We start from the raw sequence: 24,653 nt of genomic DNA, 5'->3' as shown, positions 1-24,653 counted from the left end.
GAACCTTTAGGAAGTAGGGCTTAAGAGAAGGAAATTGGGTCCCTGGGGCATGCCCCTGAAGGGGCTGTGGGCACCTTTTTTCTTTGCTCACTTTTTGCCTCATGGCCACCATGAGGAAAAAGCCTTTCTCACTTACATGCATCTCACTATGATGTTCTGCCTTGTCACCAAAACAGTGTGGCCTACCTACCATGGTCTGGTCACCTTACAGAAACAAATCAAAACAATTCATTTCATTTACATCGGTGATTTTAGTGATGTTTTTATGACAGCAGTGGGAAGCTCACGAACATGGGCCTTTTTCAGTAATGCTGTGTTTGTGTAGATCCATTCTTTTTTGCATTCATGAAGCCATACATTTGGTAAGAGCTTTCTGGTTGAAAACGAGCTCTCATTTCATCTGGGTGAATATCCCAGAGTGGAATTTCTTGGCTATATAGTGTATGGTTTTTTTTTTTGAGAAACTGCTAAGTATTCTTTGTTAAAGGGTCTGTACCATTTGGCATCACCAAGAGCAATAGATGCAAGCTTAGTTGCTCTGCATCTTCATCAAATATTTTCAGTGTTATTGATTTTAGTCTGAGTGGTGATGTCTCACTGTGATGTTCATTTTCTTTCCCCTATTGAGTCATAGTTTTGAACAGGTTTTCATGTGATTATTGAAGCAGAATTAATAAAAACTCAGAGAGAGAAAATGGGGTTCAACATCAAGGTCAAGAAAGCAAAGTAGACAGCCACTGTCTCTTATCTCAACCTCAGTCAGAAAATGGAGATCCTGCCTCCAGGAATCTCAGAAAAAGACTGAATCTGAGACCTGTTTTCTCCTGTTTTATAGTCCTCTCTATCGCTGGTAGTAAAGGTGTGAACCACTGAGATTAAAGGCATGCACCACCCGGTTTCTATGGTAAACTAGTGTGACTACTGGAATTAAAGGTGTGTGTTACCACTACCTGGTCTGTAAGTAAGGCTGAGCAGTAGGGCTAATTTACTCTCAAATCTTCAGGTCAGCTTTATTTATTAAAATACAATTGAAATGCCACTACATTGTATAGTCATTGGTAGCAAATCATTGGTGAAATGTATATTCAATTATTTTACTCATTAACTTGTTATTTTTTAATTTTTAGGGCTGGACAGATTGCTCAGTGGTCAAGAGCACTTGTTCTTGCAGAGGACACATGTTTGACTTTCAACACCGCTACGGTGACTCATAACCATCCATACCTCTGGTTCCAGAGAGTTCAGTGCCCTATTCTGACCTACTGAGGTTCATATTTTTAGGCGATCTGTAAGCTCCAGTGACCTTCCTGTCTGCAGGGTGTTCAGAGATTGTCTCATATTTGCATTGGCTACTGGGCTTGTTTCCTGCATACTGGGATCTGAATTTTGGTATTCTTGGTTATGTAGCAAGCTGACCCATCTCTCCAGTCCCCATCATTGAGTTTTAAATGTTCTATATAGAGTTTAGTAAACACCCTTTGTCCAGTATATGATTTCCAAAGTCCAGTCTATGGCTTTTCTTTATTCTTTCTCTACTTTCATTTATTTATTTAAATTTTTTATGCATATGGTCATGTTTTGTAGCTTAGGCTGGCCTTGAACTCATGACAATCCTCCTTCCTCTGCCTCCTGAGTGTTGGAATTTTATAGGCATGAACTTCTATACTTGGTGTATGCTCTCCACTCCCATCTCAGGCTGTCTTTCACTAGTAGTTTCTTTTGTAGGAGTCTATAATTTTTATGAAGTACTATTTATTAATTCAATTTAAAGATATATTTATTTTGTGTGTATTACTGTTTGTTGCATCTACATATGTTCACTGTCTTAACTACTTTTCTATTGCTGTGATAAGATACAACGACCAAAGCAACTTATAGATGCAAGAGTTTACTGGGGACTTGCTTACAGTTTCAGGGGGTTAGAGTTCATGATCATCATTGCAAGGATCATGGCAGCAAGAAGGCAGGTACGGTACCGGAACCGTAGCTGAGAGCTTACACTGAGACATCCATGGTGGGGGAGGATGCCATAGGCTTCTGAAACCGCAAAGTCTGTCCCTAGTGACACACCTCCTACAAGACCACACCTCCCAACCCTCCCTAAACAGTTCTACCAACTGGAGACCAAGTATAAAATACATAAATCTATGGGAGCCATTCTTAAGGCAAACCAGGACAGACACTATGCATATATGCCTGAGACCTGTGAGGTTCAGAAAAGGGTGTCAGATATCCTGGAACTAAAGTTATACATAGTTATTAGCTATGAGCCACCATCTGAGTGCTAGGAACTGAAGCCAGGTTCTCTATAAAAGCAGCAATTAATGTTAGCCACTTAGCTATTTCTTTAGCCTTTCCATTAACTCTTTTCTTATACTGATAATAAATTTGGCTTTTCAAGGTGAAGGACTGTTACAGGGGTTCCTAAAAAGACGTGATTCAGATATGTAATTTATATATAAAAACAAATTGCCAAGCATTTCTAATTTTCTATTCTATGCCTTTTGATATTTTAATGTTTAATGTTATGGTTCATTTAGGGTTAATTCTTTTGTAAACAGTAAGATTTAGATGTGACTATTAACTGCAATCAACTAATAGCTGTGGGGCTAGTTCTCTATTGTGTGCATGCATATATTTTAGTGCGACAACCATTATATTATATGTGTGTGTGTGTGTGTTTATACCAAATCATCATGTTGAGGCATACACATACTTATTATTTGCCACTTATACACCAGTTAAACTGGAGAACAGAGAACGAAGTGGGAATAATCATTATAGCATGTGAAAGAGATGTTGTAAGTACTTTTAGATACTTTACTTTTAGTGCTTTTGATAATATATCTAAACCTCTTACCGCAAATGTTCATCCATGCTCAATGAATTCTAAATACTATTATTGATATTCTTTCTTTGCAAGTCTTTTACATTTTGCTAAGGTTATTCCCTCTGCTGAGAGGAAGAATAGATTTGGCAAATAATAGAGTATACGTAAATCACATAGGCCATGACTAGCCTAGGCTTCTTAGTTCTTTAAAGTGCAATTCTGTTTTTGTATGCCCAAGAACTACTCAGGAGGAGGTATGGAGACGACTAATTAATCTTATCCTAAAGTGACACTAAAGCAATTATTCATTTAGTCTTTCATTCTTTAATTATATAACTTATCTCACACTTGCTAAGTTTATATTGTGTGTTAGGCACTGTGCTAGAAGCTGGGAGATGCTGAAGGTGAATCTCAGAGGGAAAAAAAAAGGCAGATAGGATTCTTGTCCTCAATGACAAAGTAGTCCTATTAATAGACAAGGAAAGGCAAGTTTGAAACAATGTGATTGGGCCTGCATAAGATACTATGTTATTGTGATTGAGTGGCTACGAACTAAAGTCTCTTTCTTTCACTATCATATATTTTGTTTATTCCTGTTGCCCAAGTGCTAAGCATTGCATATGGCATGTCCGATATGATCAATCGAATTCTAGTTGAAACTGACAAGAAGATGAGGGAGGGAATCCCTAGGGAGAGCTGGAGGGAAGTAGTGATGGACAGGTATGATCAACAAGCTTCGGATAAACGTATGGAACAACTTTCAAAGAATAAAACATATTTTCAGATAAAAATGTCGCTGAATAAATGACATCCAGTGAAAAGATTTCTTTGATGAGGCTACACAGAAAAGTTTCACATGAATTGTTTGCTTTTCATTTTCATAGAGGACACCATGTGCACAATGAATGTGTGTTTGATGAGTGAGTTATTAAATAAATATTCGGCAGAAAGTGAGTTAAAAGGAACAGGGAGTACTTTTGATTTCTGCAAAACTTTCTTTGGCAAGAACTATGCATCAGGTTTGGTTCTGGGCATGGAGGATACACAGCCTTTCCCCTTGAGGACCTCCAGGTCTAGTCTGTTGGGAAAACAGACTAGAGAACAGCTGGCTACAGTGCAGGATAATAAGGGGCGAAAATAAAGCTTGAATCGGATGAGGTGTCCAAGGGAGGGCCATTAAACATGATTCTAAAGATAAGTTTCATTTTCCACAATAAGATTCAGTCAGAAAACAATTGCTCAAAGAATCTATTATGTTTTCAGAGAAAGTGTGAAAATTTCATTATTGTTAATGGAAATAGAACAGTGAAGAAAATGGAATGAAGAGAAATATCCAAATAAGCTGTCATTATCTATGAAATAGAGTCATTTGGTGGTTAAGTGATGTTTGTTAGGAAGGTATCTTGACACTCGCTTTTTGAGAAAGATGATCAAAAGGACACCAAAAACACCAGTTAATGCCATCATTACTTAGGATAACTTTGCTACATCAGGAGAATTTGTCAGGAAAACAAAGCAGCATTTAAAGAATTGCGTGATTTTATTTTCACCATTGTGTATCATTTCTTTTTTTAAAAGCAAACAAGTCAGTATAAGAAACAGTGGCTGTGGCTGGCGAGGCGGCTCAGTGTTTAAGAGAACTGACTGCTCTTCCAGAGAACCCAGATGCAATTTCCAGCTCCCACATGGCAGCTCACACCTGTCTGGAACTCCAGTTTCTGGGGTCTTGACACCCACACCCACACACACATACACACACACACACACACACACACACACATATGCAGGTAAAACACCAATATGCATAAAAATAGTTAAAAAAAGAGAAAGAAACTGTGGCCAAGCTGATGAAAAAGGTATTCCTAAATAAGAAATAGACATAACTGTAGCTTAGAAGTCACCTCTCCTTCCTAACAATGGGTAGGAAATGAACAAATTGAAAAATCAGTAAATCTAGAGGCAGCAGAGAAGCGAGGACATAGGAAAAAGCTGCCCAGGCAGAAGTTGAAAAGAGGGGCTAATGACACTCGCTCATGAGGAGGAGCATCCCAGGGAACTGCTGCCAGGTTCAGTGAACCTGTAACAGACAAATTGCAGGAGATTTGATGTACAATGATTCTGAGAGTGAGAAACCCAAAGAAAACATGATCACAGGGGGACCCACATTTTGCAAACTGTGCCTCTAAGGATTCTACTAGATCCTTACCAAATATTGGCAAAGACTTCTAACAGGGAAGCGGGAGAAGGAACTTCTTTAAACCACGTCAGAACATTCTGTCTTTTATGAAAGGGGCCTGCCCTCAGGAGAGACTATTTTACCAGAACTCTGCTTGCTGGACTGTGTCAGAGTCTAACCTGCCTGGAGGAAAGGAGATATTCCATCCCAGCTCCCTCCTGACTTCGTATAGAGAAAGAGGCATATCTGGCTTCAAACCCTTTTAGCCACCTTGTCTCAGTAAGTGAGGACCTGACGTATGACGCTCATAGTTCAGAATGACTGATTCATCGTATGACCAATGCTTTATCATGGAAATAGAGAATAATTTTCCCACTCTAATGCTTTCTACTCTATTACTAAAGGCTTGGTTATCATAGTGCCTTTGTGTATGGGGGGGGGACACATGTTTGTGTGTGAATAGGTGCATAAGCATACGTGTGTGTGTGTGTGTGTGTGTGTGTGTGTTGTGTGAAGATCAGAGAACATTATTTGTTGTTCCTCAAGTACTATAGTACCATTGTGTATGTGTGTGGGGGACACATGTTGATGTGTAAATAGGTGCATATGCATACGTGTGCTTGTGAAGATCAGTCAGCAACCTTATTTGTTGTTCCTCCAGTATTACCTGTGTTTTTAAAATGTTCAGATTAGGCCTTTCAGCAGCCTGGAACTTATTGCCTGTTATGGTAAGTGGGCTGGCCAGTGAGTCGTGAAGTTCTGCTAACCTCTACCTCCCCAGCACCAGAGTTACAAGTGCAAGCCACTGACAGTGCCCAGTGTGTCAGTCCAGGAAAGGGATCACAGGTCCTCGTGCTGTATAAAGCAAGCACTGACTGAGCTATCTCCTAGTCTTGTAGTTTGCTTTATCTGGTATATCATGTTCACCTCTTAACAATATGTTATGAGGTATACTATACTCAGGAGGGGGGAGAAACAGTTTAAACAAATTAAATCAGAATCTTAGCTTAGGCAGAAAAACTGTGATTATCAGAGTACGGATTTTTAAGAAGCTGTTAAGTGATGGGGATATAGCTCAGTTGGTTGAGTGCTTGGCTAGCATGCACTGAACCTTAGGTTTGATCCCCAGCACCAACTATAACCAAGTATTGTAGAACAGTCATAATACAGGGAGATAGAGGCAAAAGGATCAGACGTTTACTCACACAGTGAGTTTGAGGCCAACTTGGGCTCAACGAGATTATGTCTCAAGGAAATAAAATAAATAAATAGCTAGGAAAAAGAACATAATACCTCAAATTTGTGAGACAGAAACAACAACAAGTAACACATACATAATGGAATACCAGAGGGTGAAAAACGTGGAAAAGAACAGAAACAGCATTTGAAGCAATAATGACCCAGATTAAAAAAAAAAAATTCCTTACCTAGGCATACCACATTCAAGCTGCCGAAAATCAAAGACAAAGTAGAAGAGAATTAGAAGGAACTATCTTGTCTATGAAGGAGAAACAAGTAAGGACCCATGGTCTGACTGTTCCTCAGAAACTGCTCCTATAAGAAAAGAATGTAGTAAAATGTTGTGGGGAAAAAAAAAACCATGAAACCTAGAGTTCTCCACCTTTAAATAGGACTTAAAAAGTGAAAGAGAAATAGAGACATTTTTCAGGCAAAAAAAATTGAAGTAGCATGTTGTTGGTTAACCTGCCCTGAAAGAAAGATTAGGATGAACTCCTCAGAGAGAAGGAAATTGACAGAAGTCAGGCATTACAAGAAGGAAGAGTATCAGACAGGGGTAACGAAGGATGAAATGGAAAGGCTTATTATTGCTATTCTTAATTGCTCTAAGCTGCAATCATTTCTTCATAGCCACAGAGGCTGGGAGGACAGCGTGGTTGCGTGCCTGGAGTACACAATGGCCTGGATCCGAGTCCCAGGAATGCAATAGTCAATGCTCTTATGCGTGTGTGCACATGGAGTGAACGAGAACAATGATACAAGGAACGCAGGGGATCTGGAGGACTTTGGACTTATGTGGCACTTGCATGACCAGGGGAACAGTATAATGATAGTTCAAAGTCCATTTGGGTTTATTGTAAATATTTATCACAAAATCTAGGTGTATTAGTTATATTTCTTATTTCTATGGTGAAATATCTAAGTAAAGTAACTTAAGGAAATCAGTCGGTATTTGGTTTTTGGTTCACAGTTAGAGGGTGTAGTCTATCATGGCAAAGAACTTATGGCTGCAGGAGCTGAATATTTGCACTTCTTTTGCTTTGTCTTTTTATTCAGTTCAGAACTCAAGCCCATGGATTTAGAATAGGTAGCATCTGCATTTAGAATAGGTCTTCTCACCTCAATTAACCCAATAGAGATAACCTTTTCCATACTTGCTCAGGAATTTGTTTCCATGGTGATTCTAACTTCAATCTACTTGATCATCAAGATTAATCATCATACACAAAAACCACTAGAGAGGGGGGGCTCAGAAAGGAAGGAGTGAGGGCAGGCAGGGTCTGTGAAGTGGATTGGTGGGTTATGTCACCTGTTACCAAGTCTGATAACCTAAATTCCATCCCTGAGACCCATTTGGTGGAAGGAGAGACTCAATGACAGCAAGTTACTCTCTGTCTTCCAACATGCACTGAGGTACATTCACACCGGCACACACACACACACACACACACACACACACACACACACACACACTAAATAAATATATACATACATAAATACATGTATAAAAGTAAAACAGTAGTACAAGTAAACTAGTAAAAGGGTACGTTAAAAGGCAGCAGTGAATAAAGAAAATACATAATTTTATTTAGTCATAAATAAGAACAAAATTATGTTGCTTGCACAAAAGGTGATGCAACTGGAGATAATCAGGTTAAGAAAAAACATAAGTCAAGCTCAGAAAGACAAACATCATATTTTCTCAAGTTAGTGGTTCCTGTTTTTATAGACACATGAAATCATTCATATATGTCTATATAATATGAAGGTAAAAGTGAGATTGTCTATTGAGAGGAAGGGAGCTAACAGAATGGGCAAGGGTGAGGATAGGGGAGGGTATGGGCAGTGAGTACAGTTAACATGAATGATATACTTAAATGAAAGTATCTGTGGTTTTTTTTATTTGAAAAATAGATTGTTCTCTCATACACTGCATGCACACCATAATTTCCCCTCCCTCCACTTCTCCTGGCTCACCTGACATCCCCTCTCCCCAAGATACCCTCCCCCTCTGTTTCCTCTTCAGAAAAGAGCAGGCCTCCAAGAGAAGGCAGCCAGACAGGGAAAAGCAAGTTACAATAAGACAAGGCAAAAGCTGGACAAAGCAACCCAATAGGAGGAAAACAGTCCCAAGAGTGGGCAAAAGAGTCAGAGACACACCCGCTCCCAATGTTAGGAGTCCCACAAGAAGACCAAGCTAACAGCCATAACATATACAGAGAACCTGGTACAGACCCATACAGGCCCTGTGCCTGCTGCTTCAGTCTCTGTGAGCCCATGTGAGCCCTGCTGAGTTGATGTGGTAGGCCATGCTGTCTTTGTGTCCTCCTTCTCCTCTGACTCCGACAGTCTTTTCTCACACTCTTCTATGGGGTTCCCATATCTCTGAGGGGAGGGACCCAATGGAGACCTCCAGTTTAGACTCTTTCTCCACGTAATGTCTGTCTGGGAGTCTCTGTACCCACTCCCTTCCACTACCGGGGGAAGGCTCTCTGATGACAACTGGACAAGGCTCTGATCTGTGAGTATGGCAGAATATCATCAGGAATTATTTCATTGACTATTTTGCCAGTCATGTTTGGTTTTACCCTAGCTCTGCATCTCTGGGCTATCCAGTCTCCCGTACCCGGCCATCCAGGTTCTGTGCAGTATGGGCTCCCTCTCAAGGCATGGGCCTCAAGTTAACCAAACATTGGTTGACCACTCCCACAAGTTCTGTGTCACCATCTCCCAGGTCGAGTGTTTTGTGGCTGGAACGCTATCCAGGTTTCTCTTTCCATAGCCTGCGGAGTATCTTCTTTCACCAAAGAGACCAGGACATAGGGGTGAAGGCTCCATGCGGGTACCAGTTTGACCTCTCTATGTTCAATGAGCTGTGAGGATGTTTGTCCTTGGCAATGGGGCCCCACAGTTAGTTTTCAGAGAGCGACCCTCTGTCCCAGCATTAGCCGGTGTCATTTAGCTATCTCCTCAGGACCCCTCAGTTAACAAATCAAAGGAATTTGAGCCAGTCCCACCACTAGAAGCCTTGGTTGACTACAAAAGATGGCCAGTTGAGACCCCACAGCCTCCATTGCTAGGAGTCCTCTCTTGACTCACCCTCAGAGATTACAGGAAGTTTCCAAAAATGTCTTTATGCAATCCATTACCATATACAATGAATACACATTAGCAGGAGTCTTATATTCTAAGAAAATGAAGCCACATTTTTTTCAGCTTTCTGAGAAAGGGTTTCTCTGCAGCTTTGGAGCCTGTTCTATAACTCGCTCTGTAGACCAGGCTGGCCTCGAACTCACAGAGACCCACCTGTCTCCACCTCCCAAGTGCTAGGATTAAAGGTATGCACCACCACTGCCTGGCATGAAGTCACAATTTTAAACCATATAAAGGCTATATAACCTCTAGATACTCTGGAGACGGTGACAGGATTCCAAACATAAGGCCAGCTTTTTACTCCCCAGCAAGATCCCCCCTCTCTCTTCCTCTGTCCCTCCCTGCCCCCAACGTACACACACACACACACACACACACACACACATACACACACACACACACACACACACAAGAAATGTATGTTTCCAATATGAAACTAGGTTTTGTTGAAAACACAAATTTTAATGACAATAATAATCATTTAGGGTGTGGGTAGTAATCCCCATTCAAGGATGGAGAAGGGAAGGCTCAAGGATTAAAAAATGTTGCCTATGATCAGATTTCTGATAGACAATGAGAAATAGAAATAGTGACAAAAGACAGTTCTCTAGTTATGCACTCCACCGTGACATGTTTCCTTTCTCAAGCCCTTGCATGGCCCCCAGGGGCTTCGAGGAGTACACAAAAATCGGAGCCCAAGTACCTTAGCATTCCACATCACTTCCAGGTTGTCAGAGGCCCTGTGATGCTCAGTCTATTCATTTCGACTGCCTATGCTACTTCGTCAATGCTGTCATTCACTCAGGAGGGCGGGAATCTCCAAGGAGATAGTGCACATTCTGGCTGTCAGCGCTTGGCACCTCCACTTTGATACTTTGGAAAGATTTCTACTGATGGATTTCATTCCTCAGCTTTTGGATATTGCTTTATGCTGGATGCTTTGATCTTTTAGTATATTTAGATTGGAAATTGGCCTCTAGTTTTGCAAACTATGGTGCTCAAAGCTCATGGAATTTGGGGGAGAGTGGGTAGGATGTTTGTCTGTCCCAAGAGGATGGGGAGGAGTGCTCTGAAAAGTCTTTTTCTCCATGTGACATGGCCCTGGTCATGAACACACAGCAGCTGCGGATACCTGCACCCAAAAGACATGGAATTAGTGGAGTGTCAGCAGGACAAAATGTGGGCTGGAGAGATGACCCAGCCATTAAAGGCTAAGCTCAGAAACAAAAATAAAATTAAAGAAAACAAAACAATAACAAAAGACAAAACAACTATAAATGACTGGGCATGGTGGTGCACAGTGTGTATATGCAGGCTAAAAGTTAAAGTTCTTAAAGTTAAAAGGAAAGAAAGAGAGTAGTAGGGTGTGGTGGTACACACCTTTAATCCCAATGCCTGGGAGGCAGAGGCATATTGACCTCTGTGACTTCAAGGGGCAGAGGTAGATTGACCTCTGTGACCTCAAGGTGTGGTAGTACACGCCTTTAATCCCAATGCCTGGGAGGCAGAGACAGATCTCTGTGAGTTCAAGGTGTGGTAGCATACACCTTTAATCCCAGCACTGGGGAGGCAGAGACAGGAGGATCTCTGTGAGTTCAAAGACAGCCTGGTCTACAGTGTTATTCCAGGACAAAGATATACAAAGATCCTGTCTCAAAAAGTAAAAGTAAAAATAAAAGAAATAGAGGTTAAAATAAAGCCACATAAAGATGGAAAATGTACAGAGAATCTTCATACTGTATGCTATTATGCTCTCTTTAAATTGTTTGATTGCTGAGGAAGGAGCAACAACTGCTAAAAGACTTTTGTTTATAAATGCTGCTGAACTAACCCAAGATAGGTATTTTGAAAATACCTTGGCTTCAAAATTGAAGTCAAAAGTTATGTTACTTTGGAGAAGAGATTCTGCTTTTGTTTCCACAGAAAACGAGAGGCTCTGGATTTATTCAGAGTTAAGAAAAATCACCTTTGACCAAGGGAGGCCACCTGAAAAATCTCAGACAGGAATAGATGGCCCAGATGTCTGAGTTCTACATCCAGAACTGATCCAAGACTGCTGCCTGAGATGATCGAGACTCACAGGATACTCCAGTCATGACTTGATTATAACTCTAAATTTTCTTTAGGTCCCCTTAAGACTATCAGCGCCCCCAACCAGCAGGAAGTAGCCTGAAATACTACGCCCACATTCCCAACAAATGGATTATGGGCATTTTCCTTTGTTTAAAAAAAAAAAGAGGGAAATGGTGCGGGAGAATTATCTGTATTCTGTCAATCATATTTTAATAAAACGCTGATTGGCCAGGCAGGCAGTATAGGCGGGAAAGCCAGACAGGAAGTAGGGGTGGAGCAAAGAGACTGGGAGTATTCTGGAAGCAGAAGCTCTCTTTCAGCCACTCCTGCACAGACCACCGAAGAGGCAACATGTAAGCTGTCACACTGAGAAAGGTACTGAGCCCATGTGGCTAAAATAGATAAGGATAATGGGGTAATATATGTTATAAGAGTTAACAAGAAGCCTGACCTAATGGACCAATCAGTTTATAACCTTATGGAGTCCTGTGTGTGATTTTCTTTGTTGCTTGCCGGCTGTTGGGGTACTGGGCTGGACAGAAACCCCAACAAGCCGGCCCTCATGTTACAAGGCCCTTTCAGGGTTATATGCACACCCCACATCCCACAACTGCCCAGAAATCTTGTGGCCCCTGTTTCTTAGCAATTAACTCCTCTGGCTATTTCAGCATTCTCCCCCAAATCCTTTTCAAAATTCCATAGAAAATTATCACTGGACATTCCAAGGGATTCTCTTCCTCAGAAACAGTTTAAACTTACCAGTCTATGTCAAGTTCCGATAGTAGGGAGGTCGCTTAATGAGCGAAACAATCCCACACCAGCTTGAATTTAAAGGGGTATTTATTTTAGGGGAAACGTACAGAACACTGACAGCCAGGAAAGGAGTCTAGTTGCTAGAGCAAGAGCCAGAACCAAGAGAGCAAGCAGAGGACTGCTGCTCTTTTTTTTAAAGAGAAATAGACCATGCCCAATGGGCTGGTATCTCGGTGGCTATTGGCTGAAGGAGTGGAAGGCACTCCACAGCACCCACTTGTTCATTCCCGAATGCTCAGCCCTGAAATAATCACACAGAAACTGTATTAATTAAATCACTGCTTGGCCCATTAATTCTAGCTTCTTATTGGCTAACTCTTACATATTAATTGAACCCATCTCCATTAATCTATGTATTGCCATGTGGCTGTGGCTTACCAGGTAAAGCTCGGGCATCCATCTCCAGTGGGGTGACATGGCTTCTCTCTCACTCTGCCCTTCTTTCTCCCAACATTCAATTTAGTTTTACCTGCCTATCTCTATTCCTTGCTCAGGCCTGCTCTTTATTAACCAATGGTACTCACAGCACACAGAGGGGAATCCCACATCAAGTTCATTTCCCTGTTGCTGGGATCAAATATTTTGGTAAAAGAAATGTAAGAAAGAGGGTGTTTCTTTATCGTACAGTTCATGGTACAGTCAGTTATGATGGGAATGTCGAGGCAGCAGGAGCATGAAGTAGCTGGTCACATCACAACCACAGTGAAGAACCAGGGATCGATAGGTGCTGCTGCTTACCTCATTTTCTCCAGGATTTGAGCCAGGGAAAGGTTCCACCTGCAGTGGACTTGTCTTCCAATTTCAATGAAAAAAATCAAGATAGTCCCTTACAGAAGTGCTTAGAAGCCATCTCCAAGGTGTGTAAGCAGAGACTGTGCTTTACTTCAGACCATGCCCTAACAGCCTGCTATCTAAAAGGCTATTGGCTGAATGAATTCCCACAACAGAGGTGAATCTAGAGTCTTCTATGTCTACATGTGACGCTAACTGCAATACTAACCATCACAATTTGGGTCCTCTGGAAAGCTGAGAAGGGCTTTGAAGGACATGCTTACTCAAAGGAAAATTTATGAAAGGTAGTGGGGTCTGGAGACAGCATAGGCAGGCAGATCCTCTGGGACATGTGCACTTCTAGAATCTGTCAGCAGCAGCAGCAGCAGTAGCAAGTAGAATTGGGGACATAGAGGATCAGACATTGGTGCAGCTTAGAGAAAGTCCGAGCCAGGACACAGAAAACTTCTGTCCCCAGGCATGCCCATGAAGGTCCCTGAGCCCTCCACACTGCCTTCACAGGCCGTTTTGCAAACAATTTAGCTCTTGCTCAAGGCTTTAGCAGACTCCAAAGGAACTGCAGATAGCTCCTCAGCCAATTTCACTGCATGTGTGGCTGGCCATAGGCAACCTGTAAGGAGAACTCAGCATCCTATCTGCATTCCTGCCAGGAGAATAAATGTAGGTTTAAAGCAGTGGTCCTGCAAGATGACTGCAGCTATAAATCTCAGAATTTGAAGTCTTAAGAGATACACTTCAAAAAGGCTATCCCCAGTGACTTTAATAACTTGTAGGTATATTAGTATTCAGAACAAGGATGGCAAGGGGAAATTTTCCACTGGGAAAATTCTACAGCACTCAGTTAGATTAGATGCAATGTTCTTCACTAAGATTTTAAGAGGATTAATTATTAAATATATAATTTGGAACCCTCAGGAGTGACTAAAATTATTTGCTTCATTTAGAACAGTATTTGAAACTTCCGTTATATGGAAATGTTTGGGATGTGATTGCTAGCATTCTTTTAGGTAGTTAAGTGGAAGGTGATCAACCCTACCCAAACTGAACAAATCTGTGAAGACTTCTCAGTTATAATGAAATGTCATCCGACTTACATGAAGGATTTTGTTGTGTGAGGAGGTTGTTTGCAATCACCAATGATTAGGATATCTGTGTTTCTAAAATTTTGTGTTTACAGGCACAAATTAATTTTCTGTCCTAATGGGAAATGTGGTTAATCGGAACACACACACTCCATGTTTGATTTTGCTCCTAATTCTCAAACCAACCCTAGAAAACAGTAGTGGTTGTTTTTTTGTTCTTCTACTCTGGGGAGCAAACCCAGGGCCTAATGCATGGCAGGCAAGTACTCTATTAAACTGTGCTATATCCCTGGCCCCCTAGGTAATGATTTTATGTCCATTTATGGAACACAGGAATTTGAGTAGATAGCTCAGTTCTACTCTAATAAAAAGTGATGAAACTCAGATCTATTGGATTCTGGAGATGATACCACATTGCTAATCATTAGAAGTTCCATCACAAAGTATTATTTGACAGGAAAGGAAGGGATCTGTCCTTATCTACAATAATTGGTCTCTGCTTAAGACTCCCCTTTATTAGATCTAATCTACAGTGGGAAATAGAAAAAGACAAGATCTCCTGAGTAAATTGGGAGCGTGGGGATCATGGGAGAGGGCAGAAGGGGAAAGGGAGGAAGGGAGATGAGAGAAGAAAAATATATAGCTCAATAAAAACAATAAGAAAAATCCATAATCACAAAAGACTCCTCTTTATTGACTTTACATGGGTTTCTCTCTTCACTAAAACTAACAAATCATAGCCTGGCCAACTCCCTTAAATACTGCATCAGGTTTTTATGTGTAAGTGAATTGGGGGATAAATAAAAGTAATAATTTGACCCTTGATTTATTTAGTTCTTGAAATTTCAATTCTCTCTCTCTCTCTCTCTCTCTCTCTCTCTCAGTTTGGTTATTGTTTCTGGTTTGATTCTGTTCTGATTAGACAATAAAATCATAGAATTTCAATGAGTTTAAACTTCTGGGCTAGGATATTAGAGATCTTGGTATTTGTTTCATGGAGAGTTGAAAGAGATATATGTTATGCTATGGTTCAGTAGAGTGGGGGAGCCCCTGAAACTGGAGCAGATGTCTGTGGGATGCCATGTGGGTGCTGCACAATTGAGTGTTCCACAAATGTCAATTAGATCTTATAGCTTGATAGCAATACTGATTTCTTCTCTATTCTTGCTAATATTTTCTCTACATTGTCCTAAAAATTATGGCTACTAGCTACTGTGTTCTCAACCTGTGGATATATTTTCTCTATTATCTTTTAAGTTTTATTTTATTTTTTAATTTATTTTTAGATTAAAAAATTATTTTGTGTGTATGGGCATTATATATGTTAATATCTTAACATTTTTAAGAAATCATCCTGATTTATCATAATGCTTTCTATAGCTTGTCTTAGTAATTACTCTAGTTATTGTCATGGCCAAAAGAATGACACACACAGAGCAGTGCCTTGGGGAACTATGAATGAGACTCCAGGAAAAAAGACACAGGGCCTTCTACCTCAGCTGCCTTTTGTTCCCTGGATTGTTCATGGATGTGATTCCATGCCTGCTATGACAAAATTTACATTCAATTTATAAGACATGCTATTCTTGTTGGATGTCAGAACATACCTATAGAACCCAATCTGGTCAGGGGACCCAGAATCTAGATATGTATGGCCTTCTGCCTTGCTTTTGTTCTTTTCCAGAAATAATCTACAGTACATGACAGACAATTGTGTTTAAAGTGATCTGTCCTGAGAAAGTTCTGGGAAAGAGCTGTCCTGTTAATATTTAGTGTGTGCCTACTGGCGTTTATTTACATGCTTTTCTGATCATGTTCCTCTGATAACATTTTTCTGAACTAAAACAACCTTCCTTAGATCATTGATTATTTTTTTTGTTTCATCAATGTATAGAAAGTACACTGACAGTGAAATAAGGTAGTCTACAGCATTAGATCCCAGATCCAGCAGACAAGACCTTCACAGGTTGGCTGAAAAGTCAACAATTGTATGTATGTATGTATGTATGTATGTATGTATGTATATGTTTGCACCATGTACATGTCTGGTGCCTTGAAGTTCAAAAGAGGGTGTCAAGTGCCCTGGAACTCGAGTTACAGATATCTGGGAGATGCCATGTGGGTGTTGCACGATTCAGCTACAAAAAAGTCATAGAAAACTCATTATGTCCCAAGTAAGTTACAATTTTATGTTGTAGCATATTCATAGCCATCACTGATCACATGTGGGCTTGTGCATGTCGGCTTTCCTACATATACTCAGGGAAAAGTTCTATAACACCGACAGTGAAGGATAATCTGAACCAATAGGCCAAACGTCCTCATAATTTACTCCCATTGGATATGCCTCATGATCCTCTAGTACTTCTGGAAAACTGTTCATAAAATACAGAGTTCTGGAACCAGTAAAATGGCTTGGCATGGAAGGGGACTTGCCATGCAAGCCTAGTGAAATGCATCCTGCTCCTGGAAGTGAATAAAAGTTCACTTCTCACATAAAAGTGAACAGAGAATAACGCCCAAAAGTTACCTTTCACCTCCATTTATGTACTGTGGTATACATGCTCTCTCCTTCCAAATTAAAAAAAAAATGCAGTAGGCAGAAATGCCCAAATGAAAAAAGAGTGGTATCTACCTCCAAAGCCCAGTTTGCATCCACGGTTACACCATTTTTGTTTAGCAGAATGTGCTTTTTTTCTTTGATATCTGGCTCTTAGATCATGGACATAGTGTCTGAATCATGGGCTTTGCAATAGCAGCTGAATATATCTTTGTGATGGTTTGAAGAAAATGGCTCTATTAAGAGGTGTGGTTCTGTTGGAGTAGGTGTGGTCTTGTTGGAGGAAGTGTGCCACTGTGGGGGAGGGCTTTGAAGTCTCTTTTTCTCAAACTTCCCTGAGTAACTGTCAGCCAACTTCCTGTTGCCTGCAAGATGTAGCACTCTCAGCTCCAGCACCACATCTGCCTGCACGTGGCCATGCTCCCCTTCATGGTCATAGTGGACTGAACCTCTGAAGCTGTAAACAAGCCACCCTCAATTAAGTGTTTTCTTTATAAGAGTTGCCATGATCATGGTGTCTCTTCACAGTAATAAACACCCTGACTAAGACAGCCTTTGACTATGGACTAATACATTGGAGATCTAAATAGCTAACTTATAAATGACCCTTGGAGCATAAATCATTTGTTATTAGAATAGTCCGCGTTTGGGGAATGGGAGGGGGGAGGGAGGAAGGATGGTTATGGGAGCAGGGAAGTTTATATCGCAACTAAGAGAGCCATTCTAAGGTTTGCAAGAGACTTGATTCTTGAGGGGTTCCCAGTAAAAATTAAATAAAAATAAATAAATAAATAAATAAATAAATAAATAAATAAATAAAAAGAAAAATAAAAAAAAGAAAAAGAAAACGCTTTACTGAGTCAGGTAAGCCAGACCCAAAAAGAGGAATAAGGTATGTATTCACTCATAAGTGGATTCTAGCCATAATTAAAGGTCTTTGAGCCTATTATTCGTGATCCTAGAGAAGCTAAATAAGAAGGTGAACCTGAAGAAAATGCAGGTAGTTTTCCTCCTGGAGATTAGAAATAGACAAGAGTTCCAGGTAACCAAGGGTGCATGGGGGGTTGGGAGGGTAGTTGGAAGGGGAGGAGGTTAGAGAGAAGGGAGCAGGGGAGGAATGGGAAATGCTCGGGGGACTGGGGGGGGGGAGGGAGGAAGGATAGATATGGGTTCAGGGAAGAATATATCTCAACTATGGAAGTCAGTTTAGGGTTTACTAGAGACTTGACTGTAAATGAGATCCCAGGTCCAAGGAGAGATCCCCAGATTGTTCTCTGGACAGAGGAGAGGGTGCCTGAACTGGCCTTGGCCCATAAGCATACTGATGAATATTTTGCTTATCACCGTAGATCCTTCATCTGGCAATAGATGGAGATAGAGATGGGGACCCACGTTGGAACACTGGACTTAACTCCCTAGGTCCAACCGAGAAGCAGAAGGAAGAAGAACGTGAGCAGGGAGGGCAAGATCGGAGGGAACCTTCATCCGGCGATGGATGGCGATGCAGACGGAGACCCACATTGGAGCACCGGACTGAGACCCCCAAGGTCCAAAGGAGGAGCAGAAGGAGGAAGAACATGAAAAAGGAAATCAGAACGGCAAGGGGAGCGATCATCCACTGATACAAGGCGACTGATCTAATGAGAGTTCACCAAGGCCAGTTGACTGGGACTGAAGGAGCGCTTGATCCAACCAGATTCTCTGGAGGAGGCTGGATTCTCTGAATGTGGCTGGCCCGAAGTCTTTCTAAAAAGCCATTGACAATGACTCTGGGACTTGTTTCCTCTGCATATTCTGGATTTTTGGGGATCCAGTCTGATTGGATACTCACCTTCCTGGTCCTGGAGGGAGCGGGGAGGAACTTGAACTACCCACAGGGCAGGAAACCCTGACTGCTCTTAGGGATGGAGAGGGAAGAGGAGAGGGAGTGGGGGGAGTGGGAGGGTGTTGGGAGGAGGGGCGAAAATGGAAACTTTTATATTTTAATAAACTTAAAAAAAATAAAAATAAAAAAAAGAATAGTCCGCGTTTTCCAGTCTCACATAAGAGCTTTCACCGCCCCTTTTCTTCTCTCTCAAGGCTGCATTTTCATGTAACTTAAAGAGACAATCAGATTAGCAATCTCTTTATTCTCTTTCAGGTAATGACCCACTATTTTCCTCTAGGCTTCTCTAAGCTCTGAGGACTATTACGGTCATTTGTAAGATATTTCCTTTAGCCAAGAACCATTTTATCTACATTTTGCCATGAGATCTAATAAGGGGAGTAATTGATAGAATAATCACAATAGCAGGGACCTTAGGGGGCCATTTCGGTGTGGCCTGTTCTGACACGGTTGAGGCTTCGTTGGAGGCAGGGTCATAAGAGATCATATTTTTCACTTCCAACACAAAAGTACATGTTTACCTTCTGCTCTTGTACACAAGAGGTCCCAGTTGCTTATATACACTGAGGGCTGGGAAGGCAGACAATTGCGATGCAGTTGGGCAATTGAACAAATATACCCATCCAAATCTGAGGACTTGCATTTTTATTCTAGTTCTAAAGAAGAAAGCATTGAGATGGCAGCTCTGCCAAATGGACTCTAAAACACAAATCTAAGGGTTCTCAGTCTTTGAGAAGCACTTACTTGCTGAGGTTCAGGGTAGAAATACGAAGGTCAGCTTCTGTATAGGAGTGCTCCGGTGCCTGTGACAGAAATCCAAGTTTTATGGTTTTCTTCATGTCAATGGGATTTCTTATAGATACACATATTTTGAAAGCAATTTGGGGCTTATATTAATACTATGAACAACTGGTCCAAGTATAAAAAATTTGAATGAAAGTTACCAAATTGTTGTGTTTTAGACAGTTGGAAAAATACATATAAACATCTTTGAAAAATTTGACTAGACAGGAGAGAGCTGTGAGGAAGCTCAAACACTAATGCTTGTGTCATAAGAGGACCTGTATATATATATATATATATATATATATATATCACATATTGATAATATTTAAAATATTATATGATATGTATATATAATTTTATGTGTATGGGTGTTAGATCTGTATTATGTATATGCCATGTGTGTGCAGTATCCATGGAAGTCAGAAGGGAGCACTAGATCCCCTGCAGATGGAGTTACAGATAATTGTAAGCCCTCATTCAAGTGCTGTGAATCAAACTCAGGTCTTCAGAAGAAGAGCTAGTGTTCTTGACCACTGAACCATTTCCCAGACCTGAGGACCCAGGTTTTGGCCTAGGTCTTAGGGCTTCTATCGCTGTGAAGAGACACCATGACCGTGGCAACTCATAAAAAAGAAAGCATTTAATTGGGGCTGACTTACAGGTTCAGATGTTTAGTTCATTGTCATCGTGGCAGAAAGCATAGTAGCAGGCGAGTAGATATGGTTGTGGAGAGGATGCTGGAAGTTCTACATCTGGATCAGCAGGGATCAGGCAGAGAGAGAGCCACTGGGCTTGAATTGGGCTTCTGAAACCCCAAAGCCCACCTTCAGTGCTATACTTCCTCCAAGAAGGCACACCTACTTCAACAAGGCCAAAGCTCCTTATAATGCCTATGAGCCTATGGAGGCACGTTCATTCAAACCGTCATACTAGCTGAGAGTTCAAATAATGAATGTAACCTCTCGGAATATCATCAGTTCTTGTATCAGTACAATAGGAAAACAATGCATTTGGAAGTTCTTTGAAAGTTAAAATGAGACTGAATCAAGCTGCATAAACCCTAAATAATTAAATCCACATGACACATTAACATTATTGAATGTGATTGTCACTTTATAGAGTACAGCATTAAGGGGCTGTCAGCTTTTTTTTTTTTTTGTCAGAGAAACATTCTTTTGTGGGCAGTGGTTAATGCAGAGGTCCATAACAGCTCTAAGTGCTGAGAATAACTGACAGTGGAATGCTTGGTCCTAGATGAGATATCTGTATCACCCCTTCCAACACCCAAGGAAAGCCATAGGGGAAAACAAGTAAACAAACAAAACTTAGGCATTGAAAACACTGATGATAACTTGTGCTGGAGAGGTTGTGGGGTAAAGGGAACACTCCTGCATTGCTGGTGGGAATGCAAACCGGTACAGTCCCTTTGGATGTCAGTGTGGTGATTTCTAAGAAAATTAGGAAACAACCTTCCTCAAGACTCAGTAATACCACTTTTGGGTGTATACCCAAAGGATGCTCAAGTGTATCACAAGGACATGTGCTCAACTATGTCCATAGCAGCATTGTTTGCGATAGTCACAACCTGGAAACAACCTAAGTGTCCCTCAACCGAAGAAGAATGGATAAGGAAAATGTGATACATTTACACAATGAAGTACTACACAGCAGAAAAAAATAATGACATCTTGAATTTTGCAGACAAATGGATGGATCTTGAAAACATCATATTGAGTGAGGTAACCCTGACCCAGAAAGACAAATATCACATCTACTCACTCATAATTGGCTTTTAGACATAAAGCCAAGAAACCCAGGCTACAATTCACAATCCCAGAGAACCTAAACAGCAATGAGGACCCTAAGAGAGACTTACATGGATCTAATCTACATGGGAAATAGAAAAAGACAAGATCTCCTGAGTAAATTGGGAGCATGGGGACCATGGGAGAGGGTAGAAGGGGAGGGAAGAAGCAGGGATGGGAGCAGAGAAAAATGTATAGCTTAGTAAAATCAATTAAAAAGTTAGAAAAATCTTAGGCATATTCATCTGATGATAAAATTAATAGTCTATTATTGAACAAATAAACTTTTTTTATTTGACAACCATTTCTCTTGGAAGCATTGACACGAAATTAATGAAATATAGAGAATGTAACATTTAAAAATTACAATTATCTCTTATTTATTTTGTGTGCACATATGTGTGCTTATAAACCTGTGTGCATGCATATTATAAGAAACTTGTGGATATCAAATGTTCTCTCTTTCCACCACATGGGTCTTGGAGACCAAGGCTGGAACTCATGTTGTCAAGCTTAGCACAGGTGTCTTTTTCTACTGAGACACTTCGCTGGCCTTCAAACTCATTTGGGAAGAGGTTAATAAGGAGTCTAATCACAAACATGTGATCAGTGTTCAAAAGGAGATGCTGTAATCCCTCACTTTCTGAGTTACACTTGGGTTTGTGGGTGGGCAGAGCGGCAGCAAAAAGTCAGACAGTATGAAAATAGAGAGACATTGTAGTTATTCTTCTGCTCCCAGTTTCCTCTCTCGTCACTCGAGTTGACTGTATCCCTCCACTGAAGATGTCTTTCAGGTCTTTCATTCACTTAGATTCTAGTAACTACTTTTTTGCCCCTTCAGAAAACAAGAGACTCAGAATCATATAAACCATGTGGAGCACATTTCCTGAGCAAAAAGCAAGATGAGGAATGGAAAGTGAATCTAGACGTGCAAACACAAAAATAGGCAGCGTACTTTTGATCATTTTACATATTTATGTTCATTGTAAATGTTATCCTTATCAGTTTCATAATAATTCGTCTATAAACCAGCCTCATTATCTTCTTCAACTTCTATCTCTACCCCCTCAATACGTGAGTGTTTATATATAATTCGGAATAAATTTGTCTGCTAAACCAAATAGACCTTAAAACTGAATATAATACTACAGAAACTACTTATGGATCAAGTCACAGCTCCAGTTTAGCAGAGTGATTGTCTTCCACCATGTCATTAGGTTTCTTGCATCTCAAGACTGATTCTCTAGCCTGGGCTTTTATTATTGTTAATAGAGAAGGGAAGCTCACAGAAGAGTATGTAGACAGAAATTTTATGAGTCATTTATGCCTCCTTTTATTGGTTAGAATTAAGTCATGTGACCACACAAAGGTAGCTGAGATTAGAAAATGACTTCTTAGTCCAGAAAGAAGTATTGGATGAATTCTGGCAACTAGTCTCAGTATATCTGTGAGCTATTATTCCTTAAGTGGGATTATATTCATATGTATTTTTAGGGTACATCATTTCACTGAGTTTTATTATTTCCCACTCCCCATTCTTCCTCCACACCTACATAACCCCTATCCTGTTTAGGGGACCATTTTGAGAACCAACTATGCCTACACTCATTCTACATCAAGTTTATATAAAGGAATGGAAGGGAATCCTTTCAATTTGATAAAGAAGTATATATAACCTTCAGGAATATCATACTTAATAGCTGGAGTCAGACTCTATCCTACTAAGATAAGAAACAAACTAAGATTGTCTTCTCTCACCACCTCTATCCAACATCAGAATAGAAATCCTTGTTAGTGTTTTGATGGATGGGAATTTATGGGAAAGCATAAATTGGGGAGAAAAAAATTTACAGGTTTTCTTCACAGTTGATAAGATTGTCTATGTACAAAATAAAAAATCCCAGCCAGTCAGAATAAGATGTATATCCCAGCATACTCTTGGTGCCTTGGAGAGAATCAAAGACCAAGGATAGTTCATGGATTTGAATGTGAAATGTTCCACACATGTTTTGTTTCTTGGTCCTCAGCTAGCAGTAATATTTTGGAAGACTGTGGAAACAAGTGTGAACTACAGAAGTGGGTCACTGGGGTGGGCCCCTCAATGTATATTGTCAGATTTTCCTGTATCCATCCCTGTTTTCTATCCAACCTGAGGTGAGTAGCTTTCCATAGGCACACCTTCCCGCTGCCATGTTCCAAGAGCATTAGGTAAAGTACTTTGAGTTAAACCCTCTGAAAATATGCACGAAAATAAATCCTTCCTTTTTAAGTGGTCCTAGCAGGCATTTGAGTCATAGTAATAAGAAAAGTAAGGAATAGAGCCACCAAAACAATCCATAAATTTACGCAAGAGAAAACTCATGTTTCCTTTAGAATTTCCTTTTTTTAAAAAAAAATTCTTTTTATTTAACCATACAGATTCTTAACTAACACTGTGAGTTAGATTGCATAGATAGTAGAACTTAGAAGATTCACAACAAAAATGCATGCCTTGACAGAAAGAGGACTTCAAATGTAATCAATCAATCATAATGACTCTTAAGAAAAACAGTAAGTACCTATAATCCCACCCTTGGAGTTTTGAGAAAGAGGCGTGGGAATTTGAGGTAAATATGGACTATACTGTGAATCCCAGTCTGGAGCTTTAATCTCTCATCTTTCCTAAACACAACTTTGGAAGACTCCAGTATCTAGAATTGGGATTAGAAGTACCTGTAGTCACAGTCTTCTACCACCTGCCCACCTTCTCCAGTCTCTTGTAGCTCTACCCTCTCTTTCGCATAATTGAGAATGGGCATCTTTAGTAAAACATGATTATCTTACAATTTTCACTACAGAAACATCTCTCAAATATACAAAACTGTGTCAAATAGTTTAGTGAACTCCCATATACCCATTATTCAGTTTCAACAGTTATCACCTCATTGGTTAATTTGATTCCACTTGCAATTTATTAGTTCATCTTGAAATTGTTGGAAGCAAATACTATGTTTCATGTCATTTTAAGCAAATATAGATACATTTTAAATTTGTGTTTCCTTTTAAAGCAGGAAATTTAAAAATCATCCTTTTAAAATTAGCAGTTGGAGAAAGGAAACGAAGAGCAGTTCTCAAGGTCAAGCAGACTCCCTGTCTCCCATCTGCAACAGTCCCTGTCCTGCAGCCAATGCTAAGTCGGACTCCAGTCCTAACAGAGTCTTACTTTCTCCTGCTTACTCCTCAGTCTTCACTATATGTCACCCCTATTATTCTCTTTCAGAGTATACTGTTCTATTACTTTGTTTCATAATTATTTGGTTGTTTTCTTGAGTTTCATCCATTAGGATGTATGTTCCTTAAAGACCCAAATGCACATATTACATGGCCCATGTTAAGACTTTAATACATAACTGTTGAAAGGATGGAAGTCAGGGAAAGGGGATAAAAGAAATGGAGAAGGAATTCAAGGGAAGGGGGATG

This window comes from Myodes glareolus, chromosome X (assembly GCF_982192425.1).
Source record: "Myodes glareolus chromosome X, mMyoGla1.1, whole genome shotgun sequence".
Lineage (NCBI taxonomy): Eukaryota > Metazoa > Chordata > Mammalia > Rodentia > Cricetidae > Myodes > Myodes glareolus.
This window is presented reverse-complemented; position numbering follows the sequence as displayed.